We start from the raw sequence: 25,301 nt of genomic DNA, 5'->3' as shown, positions 1-25,301 counted from the left end.
AGGCAAGGTAAATACTTCTTACTACCAGAGACAGTTCCTCACCCCTCAAGGTACTCTCTGGAGTACAATGCATCCTGCACAGTGGTAAAAATATTGACATTTGTTGCACATACCTCAGCAGAAAGAAAAATCATTGTTGCATTTATTTTTCCAGCCGCCTTGCAATAACTGTGATTACACAGACTGTGGCAAACAAGATTTTTCATTGTTGTGCCAGTATTTCTCATGCGCTCTTAGTACTTCAATCCTATTTTAGTGGGTTTTAAATGACTATTTTTTTAGTTTCTAAGTAAAGATATATTTTGTCAGAGTGTTTGCTGTTCATATTGCTGTCTGTTCTTTGTGGTTGATAAGTCTTTTTTTGAGATGTGTACTGCTGTTTGGGGATCATAACAAGCATGATCTTAAAAGCACAAACCTTGTGGCTGTTGCTCATCTTTTGTGCCCAGGCTGATATGCTTTTGGGGTGAACGGGCTCAGCTGCATTGAAGACCCCCCCACAACTCTAAATCTGGAGCTTTTAATAACACAAGTGATATTTGAAAGGTTTTTTTCCTAAGAAGGAGTTAAAATGAGGAGAGTGTGGTTTGTGTACTGAAGAACTTGCCTCGGTTCTGCCCGTGCAGCACCGTTTGTTCTGTGTAATTTGGGAGAACACAGCTTGTACCTCCTGTTTGCCTGATGGCACATAGCAGCCCCGGAGGACACACACTGCTTTTGTGCTTCTGCTCAGTTTTAATCTTTAGGGAGCAACTGTTTCAAAGAATAAACACATTGCCTTGGAGGAGAAACTCCAGAAAACATCCTGCTAGTGACAGCGGCAGCCGCTGCCCATCATCCCGGGCGTTGCTCTGCCAAAAACGGCGGGGCTTTGTGAGCCGGCCTGCCAAAGGCTGGGAGCTGCAAACTCGGTGTTCCCGAGGATGGCCAAAGGAAAGCAGGTTTCAAAGAGCTGAATTAAAACTGTGAGGCTGCTAGCTGCTGGCTCAAAATGCAGAATCTGTGTTTATCCTGGCCCCTTCAGCCCATGGATTTCTGGCATCCCCTTTCTGCAGGAGTGTACTGCCCATTAATCCCTACACACCCCTCAGGCTGCTTGGTGGTGAGGCTGGTTGGACACCAGGTGGGCAGGTAATGAGCCTGCTCACTCCCTCCATGCAGGCTTTTAGGTTAAATCAAAATTGGTTGTTTATTATTTTGAATACACTGCCTCATACTGGTGTAGAGCCTGTTACTTTTCTTCTACTGATTGGTTTTGACTGGCAAACAAAGTTTCATTTGCTGTTAGTTTAAAAAAGTAGAGTAAATACACGTCCCACACAAAATAATCCCACAAAATAATATTTGTTTGCTAGATGTTGCATGCCTGACTTATACAGAGACTTTTATAACCAACTTCCTTCAGAGTATATGACCCTAAGTGGGCAGGGTCAATTTAAAATAAATAGCTTTTGCTTACGAAGTCAACTTCAGTCTATTGTATATGTTTCTGTAAACAAAAAGATGCAGCAGAGTTTGGGATGGATATAAGCAGAGACAGGGGCTTTGAGATAATGTCTTAACCAGTGTTTCACCGTTTTTTCAGCCCAGAAGCTTTTGGTTCATCACTGGGAGAGCCTGTATGAAGACCTGTGTGGATGAAGTTATAAGGTAAGGGATACACCTTAGGTGTGTTCTTTAACTTCTTAATTTTGCACTGCTACAGAGTTTCTGTGAGAGAAGTTGCTGCACTCTGTCTAATTTCTTCTCAGAGAGACTCTGTTGCTTGGTAGTTACAAATAAATGAGCGAGACTAACTGTTTATAGTGTAGGTGATGATGTGTCTGAAATGATGTTGAATTTCAGTTTCTCTGCTACAACCCTTAAACTCTCCCTTTGGGGAGAGGCTCATGCTGTGTGTCTGTCTGGAGGACCTCTTGATGCAGCATCACTCGCAGTGTTTTATCCAGCTTGGTAATGTTACATTAAAACAGTGTGTGCAGTGTCTTTTCTGATTCCCAGAAATATTGTCACTTCATGGCATTCCCCTGCCAGCTTTAGTGTCACCTTTCCCTCTGGTCTCTGTCTGGGTAGCAGTCCCCATCATCTCTGTTCCCCTGCAGACTCAGTGCACTCGAGGCTTTTATCCAAAGGCAGATATGGGATGATGATCAGTGAACAGCCCCATTCTCACCTCCTCTCCCAGGGCCTCATGCGCCGAGTCCCCAAATAATTTATAGATAAATGAAGAATATATTTGAAATAAGTTGATGAGGAAATGTGGAACTCTTCTGATCTGGGGCCCTAAAAGGCAGACTTTCATGCTAGGCAGTTCACAAGCCTGCATGCATATTACAAAGTCTAGCAGTGTTAGTATAGTACAGCTGTGCTGCATATTTCCTTAATCTGCTTGTTTAGAGACACCCAGAATATTCATCTTAATCATTTCCGCTGCATAGTAGGTACAGGAGGAAATACCAGGGAGAGCCCTGTCACTGGGAAAATGCATCATTTGAATGTGTAATGTAAATATTTTAGCTAACCAAATGTAAACACTGTTTTGCCTTTAGGATGGGAAAAGACTGTCGCAGTCAGAAACGAGCTGACATAAGAGTGACCCTGTATAGATGAGACACAAAATTGTGTTCACACATTTTGGTAATCAAAACAGAGCCCTTAATGAATTGCCTTGTGTGAAAGGAATTACAAACACAAATGTGCCTGATACAAGGCATTAGGAAGTTGCTGCTGTATTAATGCTAGAATGAAGGACTTTTCAGGATTCATGGGGATCCTATGGGGAGGATGATGGGAGATGAGAGAGATAAGATGATGAGAGATGTGCTATGGTGAGGGCTAAACAAAGGCTGGAGATTCTCTGGAGGGAAACCTAAACTTGTAAGTACGCTCAGAATGTCCATGCTCCTCCATGCCGCTGACTATGAGTTGTGTTCACCATGCCAGGACAGTAAATTCAGAAGTTTTCAAGGGTTAGAAGATGGCAGAAGCCACAAATATACTCGATTCTGTAAGAAGCACCTTATTGCATTCACAGCCATGCTGTGGTTTTTCAGCCAGTGGATTCAAAGGAAAGCAGAGTTCTTAGGGAGCTCAGAGTGACTGCTCATCAGTTCTGCCTGAACTGGCTTCATAAGTGTGTGAGGACCTATGTTCAAGTGGTGCTTGATATAAACCAAACACGTGGCTTAACTTTTGGTACTGAAATTGGTCCTGAAAAGCAGCATGGGATCCAGAATCCTCCCAGATTCCACTTGACTTCATTGTGCAGTCAATGGTCTTTGGGCATTCATCAGATCACTAAGCAGAAGAAACATCTGGAGATGATTTCGTTGGCTGTATGTTCTGGCCCTTGAATTGTTAACATCAGAAGAGGAAGAGAGGACACAGAGGTCTTGTCTAGACTCCATGGATTGCAAGAAACTAGTTAGATCTTATTTCTGAAGGCGCAGGTTCATGTAAATGCCCAAGTGAGTAAGCTTTCATTGCTGGAATAGCTGGGAGATTTTTTAAGGTTGGTTTTTGCTTGTATTACCAACAATGGATAATTTATTAACATCTGCCTCTCATTTGCTATTTCTTTGTTATAACAGCTGGAAATTTACATTTACACATAGGCCTCAGAGCTAAAAATATCATTCCCTAGGTTAAAAACCCATAATGATTTTTGTTGTTCTCCTTGATAGGAAAGGAGAACTGAAAACACAAGGAAAAGACAAACAGGAAGGGTAGCCCCAGACAAGAAAGGCTCTCAGTTGGAGCAAAGATTAATCATGTATAGTGTAGTCTTAAAAGTGTCATTGTCTGCCACGACTACAGCAGTTTAGCTATAGCCAGATGAGCAAATCTATCTCTTTAATTATCTAAAGAAAGTAGAAGAAATCAAATATTAAACATCATCAGTGAAAATACAATGGCTTTTTTTTCGGTACAGAGAAAATTAAGAGCACCTCTTGTGTGGATGAAAAGTGTTCTGCATAGATGAGAATAACTTTAACACTACCACAGAATCAAATTTGTGTTGCTAGAAAATCTAATAATTTTGTGCAATAACTTCTTTTAATTATTCTCTTGAATACAGATAATCCAAATTTCCTTTATCTCCCAGACAGATGTATCAATTTTTATGGGAAAGCATTAATACAGTCAAAAGTAAGAACTTAATTTTTTTCCTTTATGGGCAGGAAGTTCATATACTTTTGCTAAAAGGCTGTATTGTGCCTTTTTAAAAAGGTATTTAAAATTAGGTGATGTGTTTTAGTACAGGGAAAAAGGTAGGAACAGATTGGTCTGTAGTGCTGAATTCGCAGCATCATTTTTCTAAAATGAAGTCATATTATTTGAAAGCTGGTGAGAGAGAGGGAATTTAAGAGATGGGAAATGCAGTAGAAAAATTTTTGGAAGGAGATTGTAAACTTCAGGGCGGAAGGGAGTTAGATAAAAGAATCTGTGAGAGTGGGAATAATAATGTGAAGAGGAACAGACTGTGCTGGTGATATCTTTTGGCCAAGGTTTTGAAAAGAATTCAGAATATGATCTGCAATCTCTGTCTTTGAGGGGGGGAATGGGAATTTTTCCATTTACAGTGAAGTTGAATACGAATGTCATTGCTCCAGCTGTTAAAATATTTTGAATTCTACATCAAACTGATTATTTATTGCAGTGTTAAAGTATAGACTATTGTGGACAGAAGAAAAAGAGAAATTGGAATCAATCCCAAAAAGTGGGTTGAAAGTATAATTTATGCTTCCCTGAGAGGGAATGGGACTGCTTGTCCAGTTCAGCTCATTCCAACCCAGTTCTCTGAGAGACTGCTTTTTAGGAAATCTCTTTGAATAGATATAGCTGGAGGTGAACAAATCTCAAGGTTCAGATCTGCAAGGGAAACTTGGAAGCCTCTCTCAAAGCCAGGAGTAAATAGGATGCATATTTTGAGGCTGGAAGTGCCATCTGAGCGGGACTTTACGAAGCACGTGAGGACCACGGCATCCCAGGCATCCCAGGCATACACTTGAGAACAGAGCTGTGTGAGGCAGAGTTTCTGCAGAAGGTGGATGGGCTGCATGGGCTGCTCCTGTGCCTGCAGCCTTTTCAGAAGCCCCTCTTTCCTCATGGTACAGAGCAGTGCACCATCTTTGCCTGCACAGTCATTTCTATGTGACACAGTCTTCACATTCATATCTACATATAACCTGCTCCAGATGAATAGCAGTAACTTCCAGCATTAGGTAAATATGTCTGTGAAATGAATTTATCCTTCTGCTGTTTGGACTGTCAGTAGCCTTGGACAATCTGCTGCCATCAGACTGACTTGGGTTCTTAGTTTTGCTTTTGTGACACAGCCAATTCCATTTCAGTGTATGTGAATTAAAGAGAGTGCTCTAATAATATTTTATATTTACGTGGCACATCTCATCCCAGAGGACTTTATAAATCATGTATATTCAACACCTCTGACCTTTCACAGTTCCTTCAGTGCTGGAGAACAAGCATTTTACAAAAGCAATAAAACCATAGGAATTTTTTCTCTGTAATACTGGGGGGAACTCATTAATTACAGAATGAATTTTATGTTCCCTAAGCTACAGCTTCAGTTTGTAAATAACTTTATTGAAGATTTCTTCAAGATAAGATGCATGATCCTACGTTTTGTGTACACCACGAACAAAGGGCTAATCCATCCTTTTAAAACTGGACCCCTGGAAATATTTCACTCTTGCATCTAAATGAACATAAAAGTGTCACCACCTCAATACCTTGGCTGTCATTTTACCAGTAAATTGTCACCTCTTCCTGAAGGATCTGCCCAAAATGCTATAGTCTGCCTTCCCCCTCAGCTGCTATGCATCCTCCCATCGCAGTGTGAGAAATACAGCAAAGTAGATGCATCAGAAAACCTATTTACTTGCTTTTGAGGAAGTCAGATGTGACTGATCCTCTGAGGTATCAAGCTGAAGAAATTCAGCATGTCTGTGCATTTGGTCAGCATATGCAGAGGAGGAGGGACCAGCAAGGCCAAAGATACAAGGCAGGCGAGGAGGAGGATGGCGATGAATTCATTGTCCTGGCATTCAGTGCCTCTTCCTGTAACATTAGGAGGATGACCAAAGCCTGTGGCTATCAGTTAGTGTCTGTCCCTGCAGCACTGGGTCAGTGAGGGACAGTGTGGGGTCCTTTGTCTTCCCAGGGCATCCTCCTTGTGGTGCACCGAGACTCAGCTTATGTGCAGGACTACCTCTACCTCAATGGGATCAGATTCCCTGTACTTTGAGAAAAAACTCCAGAGGAGCTGAATTTTAAAGAAGAAGATGGACATGCAGCCTGTCTACATACAGTCTTTGCTAGACCATTTTGTGGGTTGATTTGGGCCTTATTTAGTCTGTTGTTGTAAACAGAAGGGCAACAACATTTCTATTCTAATTTTACAGTTCAGCAAATGGATTACAAAACCACTGTTAACTGTGACTGCCATGGATGGTAACTCAGTTAACAATAGATTAAAGAATCTATGTTTTCTGTGTATTGTTTTGCCATTTGTCTCTCTTTGTAGCTTGTCTGGATTTAATATAGTTTATTCCATTTAGGAGCATTACTGAGACAAACCCCATTAAAGCAGGCATTATAGTCCTTGTTTTGATTAGCACTCAAGGCCACTAGATAATAATGCTTAAAAAAAAAAAATCTCGTATTTCTCCCATGGTCATTAGCACTGTGATCATTGCCAACCTTCATACAACAGTGTAAGTTGGTTTTTTTTCCTACATCTCAGAGCCAATTGTGAATGTCTCTAATACAGTCTGTGACATTTGAACTGTAACATTTATCTCAAAAATAGCAGTTCTTGCTCTTTCAGTGCTCATACTTGCAAGAAATTGGATCTTTCTATGTAAGACAGTCAAAAAACATCATTAACTAGCTAATATTTTTCAAAGCTATTTTATTGGGGTGATTTTTTGCTTTTTTTTTGTTTCATGTTGTGGTGAGGCTTTCTAGACATTCAGGTATGTATATGTTCTTCTCAAACACCACCCTGACCAGAGAAAGACGTTTGCACCACTCCTAACAATACCAGACCATTTCAGCCCTGGACTAATATGGGCAATTAAAATAATTTCCACACATCATGTTTAAACCAGTGACATGTAATTCTAGGACAAAGCCTCTCAGCACCTCTTTCCAATATTCATCTGCACTCAGAGGATAAGCAGCTGCTATTACATGCTAATGTCTTTTGAGGGTGAATGGCCATTTTAGGGCATGTTATTAACTCTGTGCAAATCAGTGCATTTTCCATCTTAGTGAACAGAGCTGACTTCACACACTGTTCCCTTTGCAGGTTTTAGTTCTGTTAAACAGAAAGAAAAATGAGAAAAATTAGACATTTGATGATTTTGGGTTGGCATGTTGAAGGATGGGGCAGGTCCATCTGCAATTACGTGTTCAGGCTGTGGGGACCAGACCTCTCACCTCACAGGCTTGTGAAGTTGCAGGTCTTAGGGCAAAAGGCCAGCCAGAACAATTATCATTTCTAATAACACAGCTGACTTATTTTACTTTATTGTTGTGTTTTACCTACTGTAGATGTACACTGGGTACCTGGAAAGAGGCACTCACTCTAGTGTTTGTCTTTTATTCTTATAGACCCAAGTCACCCTATGTTCCCACTAACTTGCCACATCCAGGTGTGGGATGTGGGAGCCCAGCAGACTCCTGAGATCCTTTGAGCTGCTCATTGAATCCTCAGAGCAAGCTGCTTCTTTGCATGAACATACTTCTTTATTGAGATAAAAATTCTTGCTTTTCTCCCCCTTCTCTTCCTCCTGAAATGGAAAAAAAAAAAAAAAAAGAGTACACACACACACACAAAAAAAAAAAAAAAAAAAAAGTGGTGTAGCATAGACTTGCTTTGGCTTAAGACTGGCTTGTTACTACCAAGAGTGTGTTTCTTGCTGTGGCCATGATCCCTCAACCCCTGCTTCAGCATTTAGGGGATTCATGTGGGATGAGTGGCTAGGAGTGCCAAATGTATAAGTTTTAATTTTTGTTGAACTGTTCCGTGATTCTCCAAACCTTCTGAGCACAGAAACCTTTTTTATTGTATTGCAGCCCAAGCCACCTCATCTGTGCTCTTCTGGTTTGGGCATTTTTAAATGAATTTTACTCACTAAGGCATCCAGTTCTGTTCTGTTTCTACTATTTGTTTTGTCTAGCCTCGCTCTGAGTAGATAATTAATGCAGTAGTTAAAATACCATCATCTTAATGCTCTTTAAGAAGAAGGAAGAAAACCTGCTTCTCTCAGAAGCTGTTATACATGAACCATGTAGAAGAATTAGCTTCAGAGTGGAGTAACCCTGGGTTTATTATTCAACCACACTAACCTGTTTTTTTCCTGTTATTATTCTTACCTAAATAGTTGCTACAGTTGAAAGGCATCTCCCAATTTCTAAAACAGAGAACAGAACCAGATCTCTGGAAGATCTTCTAAAATATCCATTTTTAAAAAACATAAATCTTCACTTGTGAATTCCTGATAAATGCTGAATAAATTCCCACAGTTCATAATTTCTCATTATTTATTTTATACACCATTATAACTGTGAATGAGGCTTTACAAAACCACAGGGACACAATCTTTGCCCTAAAGAGATTGTAGCTGAAATTAGACACAACATATGACCAATTATTTCAATAGACAAAGCAGGATTACACCAAATAAAAATGGTTATTGTTGCAAATCTTGTGCACATTGTAAGCTTGTAATAATACAGTTATTTGGGAGAGACCTGTTTGTGCCCCTGAATGTGGTGGTTCGTAACAAAGCTCTAGAATAAAGCCATCATTAATGTTTGCTGGTTTAAACCAGAAAACCTGAGACACTAATGACTAATGGTTGCTTTCCTACAGGCAATTTAATTAAAGAGCTGGAGTTAATAGAGGATGTATTCAGTATTCATTTCTAGCTGCTGTGGCCTCCAAGGATCTTCAGGTCCATTTTTAGACCCATCTTGAAGATATTGTTTGCCTGGTGCACTTTATTGCATGGTGAAGGCAGAGCCTCTTGGAGGCTCTAACTGGACACCACACTTTCTTCACTTTCTTCAGCCTAATCTTGGCCACACAGTGAATAATAGGATATCTCTGAATTTTAAGTAGTGTCTTACTCCACACATATAGAGCTCTTTTCCTACTATTTAGTTGCAAGTACTTGTGTAATATTTTATATCCAGGAAAAAGCCATAATTGTGCAGTACATCATTTTTTAAGTGTTCCTCAGCAGGAGAGGCTACCATCCTCATATAAATACTGCATGTACTTGTATCAAATCCTCGGGCTTTTTTTTGACATTTGAATATCCAGACCTTTTGCTTGACAGGACTGTAGCTAATCAGCTGAGGTTTGTCCACTATTTCCAGAGCTCTGCCAGTATAGAGCTCATCTCATCCCCTCTCTAGATAAGGACAAGTGTCCATGGTGGGAGCAGGGTGGGTTGGGCAAAGGGAATGGGGCTGGAAACCTCCCCACCTTCTCCTCCCCTGCAGCAGGTCAGGGTTGGGGTTTTATTCCCCAGCAATTCACTGAGATAAAAAGAGGATTAGGGTACCTGCTTGCCTACCCCACAGGATCCTGGTGTGGCTAATTAGTCAATATTTGCACAGCTCTGAGAAAATGCTTTAAAGTGCCAATTATGAATAATAATTATCTTCTGAAGATGATTGGGAGTCCACGTTTGCATGTTGATTGGGCCACAGGAGTCACTTTTTCAAATACCAGCTCTTATTTAAATGCCTCGCTGATTCCCTATCTCATGTTGTGTGTTGTTTTTTTAAGGATGATGAGAAACATTAGTTTACCCTCAGGAAAGACCAGGTCTGGCTGTTTTTAATAATGAGTTATGTACTTAGTCACAGTAGGTAAATTTACAAACCAAGCAGGACACACTCGAAGATCAATTCTGTCTGTTGGGCAGATGGTTTTACACAAAACGTTCAGCAGGACAAGCCTGCTGAGACTTCAAAACAAATACTGCTAAGTAACATTGCCATAAGCCTCTTAATATGGTGGCAATGCCTGATTTACACTCTGCAGAGCTCCTGCTTTATTTATATCTCATCTGTTTACTGGCGTGTAATAGATTTACTCTGGGAAGGGACTCGATCTGGGCAGATTTCCTTTGAAGGCTGACATTCTCAGCTGGAACTTACTTCCAGGAAATAGTAACTAGTCCTCAGCACTAACTGCAGGACACTGAGCTATTTTATTGGTAACAGCACACCAGTATTAAAGACAAAGCAAGAACAGCCTACAAAAGAAGTCCATGACTGGACTTCAAATTTTTTGATATTCCTGGAAACTTTCTATTGCAGCAGAAATATTTTTTATCTTTCTTAACATCTGCATTTTCCTGTAGTTTTAGAAATGTTGCTGGTCTCTTTAACTGGATAGTAAGAGGCTTAATTGTTTATTCTACTTTTATATGAGCTAATTGGAGAAGTGTTGCCCATAATTTAGTTTTAATATTTGAGTCTGTATATCTGTATGTTAATGTTGTATTAAATAAAAGGAAATCTACAGTCGTACTTAATCCTACAGAGAGAACAAAATTTTGCCTCCAGTTACTATAGAAGAGCAATTGGGAACAAAATTGGGCCAGAAGTTCCCTGCCTTCTATCTCTTTGCAGTAACATAAAATTTTAATGGAGAAAAATTACACAAAAAAGGAACACTTTGTTTAAAAATGTTCATAAAGGGAAAAGAACTTTTTTTTTTTTTTTTTGCCTGAATAGAGGTCTTTTGATAGTTGTTTGCTAATTTTATGCTTATACATGTGTTCAGTAGCTGCATAGGGACATTAAACACAATGTTGATATGAGCCCAAACATTGATGCTCCAGCAGAGGGGTCTTAAATATTCATATGATGACTACATTTGTGTTATTTTATTTGCTTCTTTTCTTTTCTACCCAGAGTCCTAAGCACCATCAGATAATTAAACATTACAGGGTCTGTGATGGTGAACATTTCTGAAAGCCTGGACATTAATTTTGTGTCCTGCCAGCTGGAAGGAGTGTGATGCTCTGGCATTGTTTTACTTGGAGAAAAGTGTTTTTCTGATATTAGACTAAAATGTTTCATCCCTGAATAAATCCTTATGACTTTCTGAGAAGGATTTAAGTGCTAAGAGCATTCAGCTTTGTGTAGGAAATTATTTCAGAGGAAGATGTTTGTGCCTGTGCAATAGTAAAGCATAGCATTACTGGTGTGAGGTTCAAGTGCAACTGAAAATTCCTAAATTTTTAAGCAAGTATCTGCAGGGCACCTTCAGGCCCCCTTATAGTCAGTGGCAATCAGAGCCCCCTTCAGCTGCTCATGCAGAAGCAGCTGGTGCCATTTGAGGTGCCCTGGTTCATTTTCCACAGTTTCTTAATAGCTGTTTGAGAAGTGTGAGAGTTGGCCCTGTGCCGTGTCTGCTGACCTCATCCAGGTGCAGGGTTCATCTGCCTAAAGAGAGGGCAGTGAATGGTGATTGAAATGCCATAAACTGTGCCTTTTGGCCTCCATCTGCCACTCCAGAAGGACACACATCTCCTGCAGTTCGTGCATCAGGTTGTTCTGATGCCTTGTGGAGGCTGACCTAGAACAGAGGCTAGATGGAGTTAAAGAATGAAGTAGGTATTTATTAGGAGGCCTCAATGGATCCACCTTGGGCAGTACAGGAGCCCAGCCAGGGCTACACCCAGGATGAACCCAAAATGGTCACCAAAATGGACAACTGGTCACAGGGTCTCACACTTTTATAAGTTCTGATCCATTTGCATATTGGGGTTAATTGTCCAGTTATAGCTTTAGCTTATGAAGTCTCATCCTTCTTGCTTTTCTCTCTTCAGTACGCGATTGTTTATGCTCTTGGGCCTGAAACTTGGATCATTTGTCCTTGGTCCCCAGTGAGAGAAAGAATTGTTTTGTCTACCTACTCAGTGAAGAGAGCTTATTATCCCCTAATATGAAGCTCAGAACTACACACTAAAGCAGTACAGAATCTGAAAAATATAAAAGCTAAAACCTGAGGCATCAATTCATCTCTGTGACACATCTGCATGAGCATCCCAATATCCTGGATGCCTTTAGGCAGCTCAGGCAGTTCTAGCTGCCAGTGTTTAGGCAACTAAATGGCCCCCTGGGCTGCACCCTGCATCTTTTGTGAGTCTCCATTGCCTGGTACCCCTGGAAGCCCAGGAGGCTCAGACATGTCACTCACACACAGACACGCTTGGGCATCTCGTGGGTGTCTGACTCCCACACATCCTGTCACAAGTGTGACACCTCACTGAGCCTGCAGAGCTGCTTGGGACTTGGGTGGGAGAAAATAAAAAAAACTGTGGAAGGGCTGAGGAAGGAAGGAAGGAGAGAAAACTGTAGTTCTGCACGTGTTACTGCTGTGCTGTGCTCTGTAACTCAGCTGGTGAGATGCACTGTGGGTTTGATCTGTGGTCTCCCAGTTGTCCTGCCTTATCTGCATAGCCACAAAACAGCCACTGGGCAACCAAGTCAGGGCAGAAAGCTGCACCAGAGGGACGTCAGTGGCCCTGAAGCTTGATCACTGGGCAGCACCAGCCCAGTGGAATAAATTGTGCATCCTGAAATGGCTGAAATGCTTGTCCTTCTGAGACAGCAGTAGGTACCCTATGGTGACTGGCTTGTTTTCTCCATCTCTTTGGCCTGACATCATTTCCCAACATCATTTTGCCTTTTCCTTTCCTTCGCTTCACCTGCGTTTGCCAGCAGTGCTGTCTTTGCCTATTAGCAGTTGTGTACCAGCTGCTGTGCTTTTCCTTTTTTTGGCAGTTTCCGTGCAGACTGTGCTTGCTTTTTTTTTGCCCCAAACCTTTTTGGTGCATGTCAGCATTTTATCTGTTCACATGCACTAGGGAATGATAGGAGCCATGATCTATTTGGGTCAGTGCATGCCTGTAACAATTCCAAAAGGAGGGATTGTCTAAGAATAAATTCTCCAACGCCAATCTAGTTCTCATTCTTACCCACACAATATCTGTTAGCACCTTCTGCTATTTTTATACTTGTGAAACTGGGGTAGCGTGATGAGTCTTTCTGTTGTTTTTGCTTTCTTCCAAATGAACTAAGTGTTGCAATTCTTCTGTTGGTTGAATAACTCATGGAAACACATAGCAAAGCATGTAGTTTAGCAGCTGCCCCAAACTAATGTCTGCAGTCATACATTTCAAGTCAGTTGAAAATTGAAAAAGGACTCTCTAAAAGGATGACATGTTTTTTTTTTTCTGAAAGTAGCACATAAATTTGATATTGAATCTAAGTAAATGCATGCCTAGATGACCTTTGTTTGTCAGGCAGTTTGCCAGGTGTTCATTGCAGTCAAGAAAAAATTTCAACAAAAGGAAAAATTAATTTACTGTCACTGCCATCAAATCAACTTGTAAATGTTTCAGCTTTCAATAACTAATGGTCACTCTCTTGACTTACAAATGGTTTCTTTGAAAACTGTTTCCTTCTGCAGAATTGGATTGCTTTACAATAAAACTATGTCCCAAAGTGATGAAAAGGGATGAAAAAGCTTTTTTCACCATATAGCATTAGGTTATCCTTTAAAATGAACCATGTTCAGGATGTATTACAAGAGGCATGAGCATGGCACATTTCTCAAAGAATAAAGCAGATTAAATCCAGATTCCTTGGTTCAGGAAAATGGAACCTGTACAGGGTGTTTTAACAGTGGTGTAATGATAAATTGTAAAAAAAAAGTAGTTGTTGAAATTCCTGGGTGGGATGTTGTATATTGTAGCTGTATATGTTCTTCAGCTGACTGCTCATTATTGAGTATGTTTGTGTCTGGTATAGTGCTTAAGACTATTCAACACCTTTTAGGTGAGCTCTTCTACTGCCTAATTCCTATCATTCCATTCTCTCTCTGAGAGAAAGTTTTCTCAGCGTCTGCTCTTTGTATTTCTGACATGCCCTTTCTTCACCACTTGGGCATCCTGATACCAACAGACCATAACCAAAGTAATCAATATATGTTGTTATCAGTACTGGAAGTTTTAAAAAGAGTTTGAGTGGGTGTTTGATGGGCACATTATTACAGAAAAATAATCCAAAGGAGCAGTGTTAAACCAAAAAGGCTGCCCAGAGTGGGAAATTCTCGGTGAATAGTCAGGGTGGCTGCACTCTCTGCTAGAAGCAGCGAGCTCATGGAGCTGTGGCACTGTGGCAACACTGGTGTGGCCTTTGGGAAGGAGGAGGGGGCAGTTGTGGAAGGAAGAACAAGGTTGGGTGAGTTGCAGAGGGTGGGTGAAGGTGCCAAGAGGAGGCAGGATAACAGAGGTGGAGGATTCCTGGCCATGCAGGAGCAAACAGAGGCAGGACCTGCTTTACTGGTGAGTGTACATGTAGATGTGGTCCCAGGACTGCTGTGCCTGCTGTGGTCACACCCACACAGCTGGAAGGCTTCTCAGCTGCTGGGGGAATGACATGTGCTTACTGCGATCAGTTGTACAAAGGTTTTGAGCTTGTTATCTTCTCTTCCCTCATACATCACTGGTGAAAGACTGTTCTTACCTGGTCTGTCTTGGCTGTCTCTTCTGTCTCTGGAGAGCAGTTATCCTGTATCCTGACAGGCTTTCATCAAATCTCAGACTTAGTCTTCTCTTTCAAAACCTGAACAAGACTATGTTCTGTGGGGGAAAAGTAATGATTTGGGTCAGAACAGCAGAGAAACCGGGGAGAAGCAAAGCCCAGCTAGTTGTTGATTGCATGAAGTGATGTGATGCTCTGCTTATCCTGCCTAGCAGCCATTGCTTCTCTGTCATCATGCTTTGGCAGCTCGCAACTCAAGGTAGCAGCAAAACTTTTTGCAGGAGGCATGATGTATTTATCCTTCTCTCTGCAGTGCTGCCCATATTGTAGAGCCTCCTGTGAAAGTAGTGCTAATGATGACACAGGAGAGCAGCACAGAGGCAGGGGAAGTCTCAAAGCAATAGGGATGCTTAAACTGCAGAAAAACCAATGCCAACAGGCAACAAGAAGAACACACTGGAGGAAAGGGGGAAAAGGGATTTTCTTTAGTCATTTGTTATTCAACAAATTTGAGTTTACAAGCTATAGGCCAAATTCTGTCTTCTGATTCTTGCTTTAATGCAGGAGGAGGGTATTTTTACTAGGGATCATGATTTATTCATGTTAAGGAAATGCTTTCTTATGCCGTGTTCAGGCTACAAAGTGATAGTTAGTAGATGGCATTCAGACTGGAGATTTCCCTTGAAGCAACATGAGAAAGTATTTATTTTCTGAAGTCCATTTCCGTTCACAGATAGTTTCCTACCATGTAATATCCAACAGTCAGGAAAAAGAGCCCAATACTGTGACAGGCTGAATGTGTAAATGCAATATTCATACACAGCTTTATGGAGGGTTTCTTTTCCACGGTGTGTGAACCAAACATCTCAATTAAATGGAGAAGGGAAAGACCTGTTTTTCGTTAGCTGTGAAGACTTTCAGAATTGCATTAGTTGCAGTTGATTAGATCTCATAATTGCATTTGCTGTGTGTCAGGATGAAGCAGTAAGGGGTTTGGGTGTGTTGAGGGGGGTGGTACCCAGCTTGTAGATCACTCCTGCAGGACTCATGATTAGTTTCTTCTGCCTAGGTCTGTTGGGGTCAAGCCCAGGGTTTTATATTCCGCTCTCCAGAGCAGGAGAGAAGGTGGATAAAATGCACCATGTATCACAACGTTGGTGTGGGGGGTAGGATAGAGTTGGGTTTATTTTGCCTCCCTGCTCCGTGCTGCTGCAGGTGCCAAGCAGGACACTGCCTGTGGCTCAGTGGGGAGGTGAATCCACAGGATATTCTGGACTGTCAAAAGCAAGTGATGTTTTCATTTATCCCAGCTCTGCTTCCAATTGAAAGGGCAGAACGATGTCTTTATGCTGGTCTCAGGGAGAAATTGCAATGAAATTGTGCCGCAGAGTGAGGCTGGGAAAAGGTGTGGTCTGTCAGGGCTGTTCCTGCTGCCCAAAGGTTGAGTTATCCTCATTGTGTGGTCTGATGGGTCAGCCAAGGAGGTCAGCTCAGAGGAGTGCATCTGAGGCCCTTCCCAGTGGGTCAGCACACATTGACCTCCCCTGGTTTTGTCCATGATTTATAGATACCTCCACTTGTAATTGTAGGTGTCTGAAAGGTCACTGGTCTGTCAGAGATGAGGAATGACCTTCACAGCTCACTTTGAAGGTTCCCCTCTCTCCACAGGAAGAAGTAAGTCTTTACTGATCATGCAGAGCATAGAGGCAGCCAGTTTAGATTATTTTTACAAGATTGAATTAAGGTGGCACCTTCCCTCAGGGAACACATAGCTGTGTTTCCAACTCAGAGAAAACAAAGATCACAGAGAGGCAGCACTGAGTGGGGACACCAGGTATCTGGATAAGTTGCAAGAACTCTTCAAAACCCACCAAATTCCTCTTTTTCTTGGACATTCTTTCATGAAAATGAAGTTATTTAGAAAGGGATTCTCTCATGTGCTGTCTTGGTCTTATCTTGACAAAAAGTAAACTCTTCAAGACAGGGACCATCTCCAGCAATGAAGAAGGCTCTGCATATATGCACCAAATGCTTAAGGAAAGCTGACATTCCTAATGAGATATGAATTCTAAAAGGTTAAAAATTATTTTATTGAATCAATTAAAGTGAAATGAAATTTGGCCTTGAAATAACTCTACACCTATACAAAGCACATTGTAAGGTGAACTCAGTTTCCTTCAAACTGATTTGTCACCAAGTTAAATCACAGCTGCCTCTACAGCTGCCCCTCTTGCTGTGGGATATCACACAGCTCAATTCTCACTGATTCCTTTTGTTTCAAGTTTACTTAATCTTAAATATAACAGGCCCTTCTGATTTAATTTGTATTCTACCCCAAGGACCATCACTTAGCTTCCCTGGAATACTCCTGTCTTCCAGACACTTATATCCACAGATTCTATGACAGCACTGGCACTCAGTAATCTGGGCTGTTTGAATTTAAAATTATTTTGATTAATTTTTTTAAAACTTGGGATGATGTTCATGTGCTTCATTTTGGGGGTGCATCTCACTCAAGGCACATTAAAAGGCTGTAGCGTCCTGCCAATTGGATACAAGACATTTTTTTAATTTCTAATTTTAGGTAGAGTTATTCTCACTATAAATAATAAAATTTGAGCAATCTGAAAGTTTAGTATTAGTAGAAGTCATTTAGTCTTCTCCTGTGATGGGAACAGAGGTGAGATCTCACAGGTGGGACTCTGCAGATGGCATCTGAGTAAACCAAAGCTTGATTTTAGAAATGTAAATGTCCAGAAGTGGAATCTCATTCTAAGTAGGAGTCTTTTTTTTTTTTTTTTTAAGAGCAATATTTCATTGGGGACAATCAAAGCATTGTGTTTTACTGCTGCATATTTTGCAATCTTTGGTAATTTTATACAGTGGGGGTCCTTTGGAAGTTGGAAGTAGCATCTGGAAAAGTACCATCTATTTTTTGTATTGTTTTGTGGGCCTGATTCAAACAGCAGTTTGAGAACAAGTACAATTGCCATGGATTTTAGAGGTCTTCTAGGTCAGATGACTGTGACAAACTCTGTGTGCACCTACTTCCCAAGCTAGGGGGAATTTCTCAGTTTCCATTATTATTACCTGAGATGGCAAAAGGGTTGCTTGAAATGTGGTTGCACTGCAAAAACTGAAAGGGGATTTGGCATGGTAGAATTACATAAACAGCAAAGTGAAATTATAAACTGGCCTTGTTTAATATGAAAGAGCATCTAGTTCCAGGAAAAGCAAAGCTATCAGGAGTAGTTGTGTCAGAGCTGGAAAACACAAAGACAGCTTTCATTTCTATATGCTCTAAAGTATGCAGTAATCGTGGTCTAATTGCCTCACTGCAGCCAGAAAGCAGTATGGGATATTGTGGGGGTGTGGGAAAGAGCACAATAATGCTACAATTAAGCTGTAATCTTTGGCATGGTCACTCAGCAGATAAAGCTTTTCTGCTGTCGCATTTGAGACAGTCATTATTTGGCTGCTAAAGCCTGGGGAAAATATGTGGTGCTGTTCCTAGGAGCTGTTGCACAGAGGCTTCATTATGGGCTTTTTCCTCAGCAGCTGGCCAAGCCCAACCAGTGCTCTGCATTGGAGAGCTGTGGCCTCAGCACTCCCCTTCTCCCTCTTTGTGCTTGAGGAGGTTTGTATGGCTGGTAGTGGAATGGGGGAAGCCTTATTAGCCACTGGGGAAGGAATCAGTGAGCTTTAAGTTTTTGGTTACAAACCTCTTTGCTCAGGGCCTGATTTGTAATGGAAGCTGCATTTGGCAGAGATTTGTGAGTGTATGGTTTATACACAGAAAATACCTTGTGAATGTGGGAAATAAATGTGATAGCTCTGTGACAGGTTAGGTGCATAATTATGCATGTGTATTAACCCCAGGATGCAGACTGTGTTTCACAGGGATATAATCACATTCACAGGCAATTATGCTCACCTTCCTTGGAAAATTTAGTTTTACAGCCTGCTATGAAGCCTTGATAGTGACATCTCTTATTTTCTGAAATCCTCCATCATTATAGGAAAACCATTCCACTGTCTTGAAGCGAGCCCTTGAATTCACATGCTTAATTGTTCATACAACTTTCCTGACTCTTTCCACTTTCCCAAATTTATTTCTTTCTGAGGAGAGGCTGCCTGCACCACAGGCTTGGGTGCACTTACTAGAATTCTAGTAGGAATAGAAAAGAAAGAGTGGCAGGAGAAGTCAGGTCAGCTTTGAATACATTAACCTTGAGGTGACGTGGTCTGACAAGGTATGAATGAGTTGCTTGGAGTATGAATGCAAATTGTGGCATAGATCAGCCTTTACTGCTGCGAGAGGCTTTTTAATTTTTCTGCAGTGCCACAGATAGATGGCTCTAGGGAGACTTGGTTTCTCTCTAGAAGGTGTTAAGGTTTAGAAGGGGTTAAAAGTGACCAGTGGTTTGGGACTGTTTGGTTTTGTCTTAGATCTGGTTTTGCATTATGGAGCTCACACATCCTTTGATAAACCAGCCATGATTTCTGGAGAAGTAGGTACAGGTAGATTAGATCAGATTATTCTGCTGCAGAATCATGAACTGTTTTGAAGGCTTATGGCATGCACAGTCTCTGCAAGGCTCGTCTGACAGCCTGCAAGAGCAGCTCAGTCCATGTCAGTAATTCCTTCCAGCATCAGGCTTTCAGGACCAGGCCTTAATTATGTGCACATCTGGTCTTCACAGCTTGAAATAAGATGTGTCTGTCTTGAACTGTTCTCATAAATGGGTGCTGCCAAGCCAAGCAGCTCAAAACACAACTGCACCACCAGAAGAGCTTTAAGCTGTTGTAGGAAAGTATTTCTCCTGATTTAATGCATAGGAACCCTAAAAGCAAAATGCACTAGGTACTGCATTAGAAAGGGGATCTTGGTCTTAAGGTTTGTGTAGTTCAGTACTGGATCTCCATTTAGAACACTAGAAGCCAAAAGAAGCCATTGCAGATGCAGAAACAGCAATTTGACCAATTACAAATACGTTTTACAATGTTTTTTAGGTGCCTGTGAAGAAACTTCACAATCTTGACTCCAGTAACACTGTGGTGTTAGGAAATGTTCTGCAGGCAGCACCTCAGTCCAAGCAGCAATCCTGTCACCTACTGTCTCCAGAAGCATTTAATTGCAATTGCTCTTATTCACTTAATACCAATGTAAAGCAAGGAGCACATTTGTGTGTTCAGGCTGTTCCATAGTATCATCTATTTATCTGAAATGTCTCTTTTGATAAAATTTTGACATCTTTGTATTTATTTTATTAGGCTCTCATGCACGCTTATTCCTATTTTGATATCTTAATTAGTCTTTGTCACCTGTAGTAGAGGTGGTTGCCTCAGGCAGCAAACAGGACTGGGAACTGAGAGAGAAAGAGGAGCTGAAGTGGGTAGAGAGCTGGACATGTCCTGTATGGAGAAGTACTGAGAGAAGAGAAGAATCTCTAGTACGGGGGGATTAAGGTCCAAAGGACCCACTGTTACCAGATGCTCAGCCTGAAACACAAAATATGTGGTTTTTACCAAGTTAGAACAGCCTGAAGCAATATTTTGGCTGCAGTCAAAAGGCTCTTTCCCAAAACCAATCCCATAAACCACTCAGGAGTTAGCTCTGGTCAGGGACCACTCCTGGGAGAAAATACAACCCCCGTTCTGTGGATGAATGAGAGCATGAGACTGTGGGCTTGGGCTGTACAAGACAATTATCTCCAACATGCTTCATTTATTGCAATGGACCCAACCTTAATGTTCATTGAAGCACAACTCCCACCAGCTTCTGCAGACAGGCTCCAAAGCAGGACTTGCAGTAGGAGATACCTATGAAGAGTTTGACCCAAGTATTTTGCCCACACAAGAAGAAATGCAGCCCTGTTGATGTCATTAAGCATGTGTGTAATGTCTTACTGAGTTATGCTCTCAGGAATCCACCAACTGTGGCAAGTTACAGAAAGGAGACGTTCAGGAGCTGCCTCCAGCTACTCTGCAGTTAAAGCCTGGTTAGGCCATAGTGAAAAAGGTCAGAAAACACATTCTGACCTTTTAAAATCAAGAGGTTTAGAGGAAGGTTGTTTGAGTGAAGGAAGGGTGCTTTGATTTCATTTTAACACAGGGCAGCATAGTGCTACACTTAAGGGCTGTTTCAGGAGCACAAATGGCATTTTCCTGCCAGCACCATGGTATTTGCATGCAGAGAACACTCCTGACATGGAAATGGTTATGGACTGAGCAAAGTGCATTGCCATGTTCTCCTCCTTCTCTAAATGAGGTGTGTAGTTTGGTGTAGCTGTTGTGGGTACAGGAGTTGTGGATTGCCTGCCTTCAGATGTTTTCTTTAGGGTGGCCTTGAGGGTGTCACATACAAGGGGTGTGCTCAGTCTTTGGGCCCTTGGAGACATACTCTGCCTGCTGGTGCCTGAACTGGTGAGGGAATTTTCTGGAGCAGGAGTAAGGTAAGTCCTCTGGTCTCCTGTAGGATGCTTTCTTCACAGCGAAAGTGTATTTTCAGGATTTGGTGGAACAGAAGATGAAAGGCTCTTACATTGAGAGGTGTTAGTCACACGTGCAGGACAATTTCTGCTGTTGCCTGTTTGTTGCAGCCCAGGTTCCTGGTCTGGTTTTGTGGTTGAATGACAGCATTTGCAGCTGGATGTCGACAAGACATTGCTTCATACTTCTCAACTCCTGTCTCAGTTTGTGGGTCCACATATCTTGCACTTCCCCATTTTCTGGCTTAATACAGCTCTCTGGGGGATTGCTACCAGAGTAATAAAAATCTCACATAAAAATTCCAACCCTCTTTCCCACTCTCCCTGCTCCTTGCCAGGCCTGCTGTGGGGTGGAGGGGATCTTCCAAACCATCTCATCTCCCCGATCTGTTTTGCAGTTTAACAGCGGATGACTGAGAGCGCTGGGAGCCGGAGGGTTGGCAGGGCAAAGAGAGCAGTAGGAGCCTGAGCAGTTCCCAAGGGAGTCCTGTGACAGAGCTCGGGGGTGAGCCCATGAAGCACCTGGGCAGTGCCTCTGTTAGCCGAGCACAGCCTGACAGCCACGGACGGGGAGCCGCAGTCCCTCAGCCTCCGTGAATCTCTCCTGTCCTGTCGCGTTTGGCTTCTCGCGTTCAAAGTTGCTCAGTTGTCAGAACAATTCAGTCTCTTGCCTGGGCTCCATCTATAATTCATTAAGAAACCCAGAGAGGTGAAGCTGTTGACATTTCCCACTCTTTTCCCTTTGGAAGGCGTGGGCCGAGCGTTCTTTGCAGCAGGAAGTGAATGAAGCTGCTCTAAACCCAGAAGCCAAGGGGAAGGTGGTGGGAGAGGGACACGCTGCCATCTCCTGCTGGGACACCAAAGCATGGCACATCCTTTGCATGTGCCACCATAAACTCAGGCAGGACTTTGCTCAGAAAATCCTGGCCAGATCCTGGACCTGAAGTGCCCTGGGTCTTTTGGATGCGCCTGTCTTTGAAGGAGCACCTTCAAAGGTGCTGGGGTCTCACCCCAAATTTTTGCAGCGGCATCCCCACCAGTTAAAATGTATGCTTCATGTGCTTCCCAGAGTTGCAGCCTGTCTGTCTGCTTCACTGCAGATACAGGTTTTTTGGAACCAAAATTGCATTCTCCTCATCATCACATCATCCCGAACTGCCTCAGCTCTGCTTTATCCCTGCAAGAGCCACAAGCAGAAATAACACATTATTCACCATAAAAGTGTGGGTTATGCAATAAAATATCTGTCATTTTGAAACCACAAATATAATTGGGCATTTAAGTGCAATTTTGAGGAATGGCTACAGGCATCATTTCTCATAGGGATTTCAATAATGGCAAATATTGATGTCTAAAAAGCAAGAAGTTCCCACAAGAAGAAGAAATTTTATCCAATATAGTGTAAAGATTCGTTTTCTGAACTGGTAGTGACTTGACATGTGAGTGCAGACTATTGTTTAGATTTTGCCATAGATGAAATAACCAGGTTTCTTACCCTCATGTTCCAGGCCATTCTCTGTTATTCTCTTTAAGAGTTCAGCATCCCCTGTGTGTGCAGAGTTCTGTGGAGAGGGCACAGTGGGAGAAATCTTCATCTTTGAAGGGTTGTCACAGAGGAAAATTATTTTCCTAATAAAAACCCCAAACAGTTCCGTTGACCACTATTCTGTCTCAGCAGTGTCTGTCTGCAAGGTTGAGTCTGACAGACTTCCAGGGGTGGAGGTAGGGCTCAGGTTTTGAGGCTGACAGATGAAGGGCCCCACTGAAGCCCATCTGTAGCAGCAGAGTTTGCACCGAGCTCTGAAGCACCCTCGAAAGAGCCACAAATGCCAGACCCCGAACAGAGAGATTCACCAGAGGGCAGCACAATATCACTTTCTATTGTAACAGCAGGCGTTAATCGTTTCAGCTGTCAGAAAGCTCTTAAAAATTAGCTGCTTGTTGTTCCATCGTTATGATTTCAAATAAGTTTCTCTTTAAAGCTAACCTCTGGAGCCTCTCCTAAATCCAAGGTATCGGACATTGATGTTTTAGTGTCCAGGCATTCACGTAGTTGAAGCAGAGGGAGTTCAGGCAGTTGTGTTTTCAGTCTATGTCTTTGCCAGGTTTCTGGCCAGGGCTGGTTGGGGCAGCTGATGGGTGCTGGTCCAGCTTCAAGCATTCCAGGAGCTCTCCTGGAATATTCCCCAGTCTGGGTGGATATTATTTCAGCCTTATTTTTTGGGAGTCATTAAACAGAAGGAGTAAGCCCTCTGATGTCACCACATGGTAAGGGCTGACAGAGGGTTCATCTAGAACCATAGAATCATAGAATGGCCTGGGTTGGAAGGGACATTAAAGGTCATCCAGTTCCAACTCACCTGCCAGGGCAAGGACTCTTTTCACTAGACACAGTTGCTCAGAGCTCCATCCAAGCTGGTGTTTAACACTTCTAGGGATGGGGCATCCTCAGCCTCTTTGGGCAACCTGTTCCAATGCCTCACCACCCTCACTGTAAAAAAATTTCCTTTGAGATCTAGTCTAAACCTACTCCCAGTTTAAAGCCACTCCCCCTTGTTCCAGCACTACATGCCCTGTAGAAAAAGTCCCTCACTAGTTTTCTTCCAAGTCCCCTTTATGTACTGGAAGGCTGAGATGTTTTTATGTTATAATTGTATTTACTTCTGGTTGTCATGTGTGCTGAGCAGATTCTAGGTCCTTTAGCACTTATGCTAAACTCCTGCTGTTCAAGGAGCTGAGAGGAATCACTTGTCACATTTTGCCTGCTTAGCTTCCTTCACTCAGGGTTTCACCTGTCATCAGTCTGTTCCTGTTATTTCTCTGTTCTGCTTGCACAGGTGTCTGCAGCAGTCACCTCCCCTGGTTCAATTGCCACTGTGCTTTTCTGTCCTTTTCTGACCTCTTTCTCTCAGCATATAGTCAAAGCATTTCGTGCTGCTTTCCTGTAAATTAACTACATCTTCTGGCCTTGGCCATTCCCTTTGCTGCTTTGACTTCTGCCTGGTGGGATGCCTCATGTGTCGCATCAGTCTTGTGCTTCACTCCTGACATCACTCACAGAGGTCTTCCTTGACTGACTCTTTCTGATCTCACTTCTTTTGAAGTTCAGTCTGAGCTCCATCTGCTGTGGCTCTTCCCAACACTTCCTAACTCTGTACTGAAGGTTCAAAGACAGAGCGCTCCCCATGTATCCTTAGGTTTCCTTAGCTTAAATATTATCTTTATTTAAAGTCCTGAAACCTTAAGAAAATATATTTAGAATCAAAAAATAACCCACTTTCCTTACAGTATTAGCTTAAGTTGGATTATTTAGTCTTCTGAGAGTATAGGACCCTTTTTCAGAGTAGATACAAAATTATGAACTTAGTAGTAGAAATAATTTAAGTATCTTTCAAGACAGGTCTGTGTCTGCTGTAAAAGAAAATTAAAATGCATTTCTGTTTTAAGGAAAACACTTTAAATCCCTATTCTTCTTATATCTCTTTCTTTTCTTTTCTTTTCTTTTCTTTCTTTCTTTCTTTCTTTCTTTCTTTCTTTCTTTCTTTCTTTCTTTCTTTCCTTCCTTCCTTCCTTCCTTCCTTCCTTCCGCCACTTCCTTCCTTCCTTCCTTCCGCCACTTCCTTCCTTCCTTCCTTCCGCCACTTTCAGTATTTGAAAAAGAAAATAGTGTATTGTTTTCATTTGCATTCTTTTTATTTCTTGGGAAAATTAAGGAAAAAAGATAACAAAAATGCTGAAAAAATATTTTGCTCAGTTTCCTTTGCTTTTACATTCCATTTTCATTTCATTATTTTTTTTCCCCAGGGGAAAAAAGAAAATTAGGAGGCTTTGAAGGCAAAAGGATTGGACAAAAGAAACAAAAAGATTTTTAAAGAATTTTTTTAAAGTTTTAGCAGGGCAGAAAATGTCTTTGAAAATTCACTAAAAAGAAAAGTTTAGAAGGGAAGCACTTTCTATTCAACCACCTTAACAAGGCTTTGGAGCTAGTTAAGGCAGCCAGCACAGTGTGCTTTGTAATGTTTTCTAGATGAGGACAGTCCCTCACCTTTACAGGAATCCATAGCAATGCACAGTGCCCTTGCATGACATCACAGAGATCTTTGTGGGCATTACACCAAGTTTTCTCCTGACTAAACCTGATTCAGTTTCCCTTAAGGTCTCTCTATTTCACAGTCAGTGCTATGACTGTGACTCACAGTAGAAATA

General features: G+C 41.9%; 1 protein-coding gene and 1 long non-coding RNA gene across 4 annotated transcripts in view; one reads left to right on the top strand and one right to left on the bottom strand.

The window, feature by feature from the left end:
• The window catches only part of PAG1 (phosphoprotein membrane anchor with glycosphingolipid microdomains 1), a 106,219-nt gene that overhangs the window by 61,945 nt on the left and 18,973 nt on the right, over positions 1–25,301 (top strand). For all 3 annotated transcript variants that reach the window (XM_059862863.1, XM_059862872.1, XM_059862856.1), the window contains exon 2: positions 1,586–1,650. The gene's annotated coding sequence lies outside the window, so the exon portion shown is untranslated. The remainder of the gene's footprint in view (positions 1–1,585; positions 1,651–25,301) is intronic.
• LOC132335911 (uncharacterized) overlaps positions 19,465–25,301 on the bottom strand; it is a 44,064-nt gene continuing 38,227 nt past the window's right edge. The window contains exon 4 of the long non-coding RNA XR_009488770.1: positions 19,465–22,272. This is a non-coding gene — a long non-coding RNA (uncharacterized LOC132335911). The remainder of the gene's footprint in view (positions 22,273–25,301) is intronic.

This window comes from Haemorhous mexicanus, chromosome 1 (assembly GCF_027477595.1).
Source record: "Haemorhous mexicanus isolate bHaeMex1 chromosome 1, bHaeMex1.pri, whole genome shotgun sequence".
Taxonomy (NCBI): domain Eukaryota; kingdom Metazoa; phylum Chordata; class Aves; order Passeriformes; family Fringillidae; genus Haemorhous; species Haemorhous mexicanus.
Note: the sequence above shows the minus strand (reverse complement) of the source record. Positions and strands in the feature narration are given on the sequence as shown.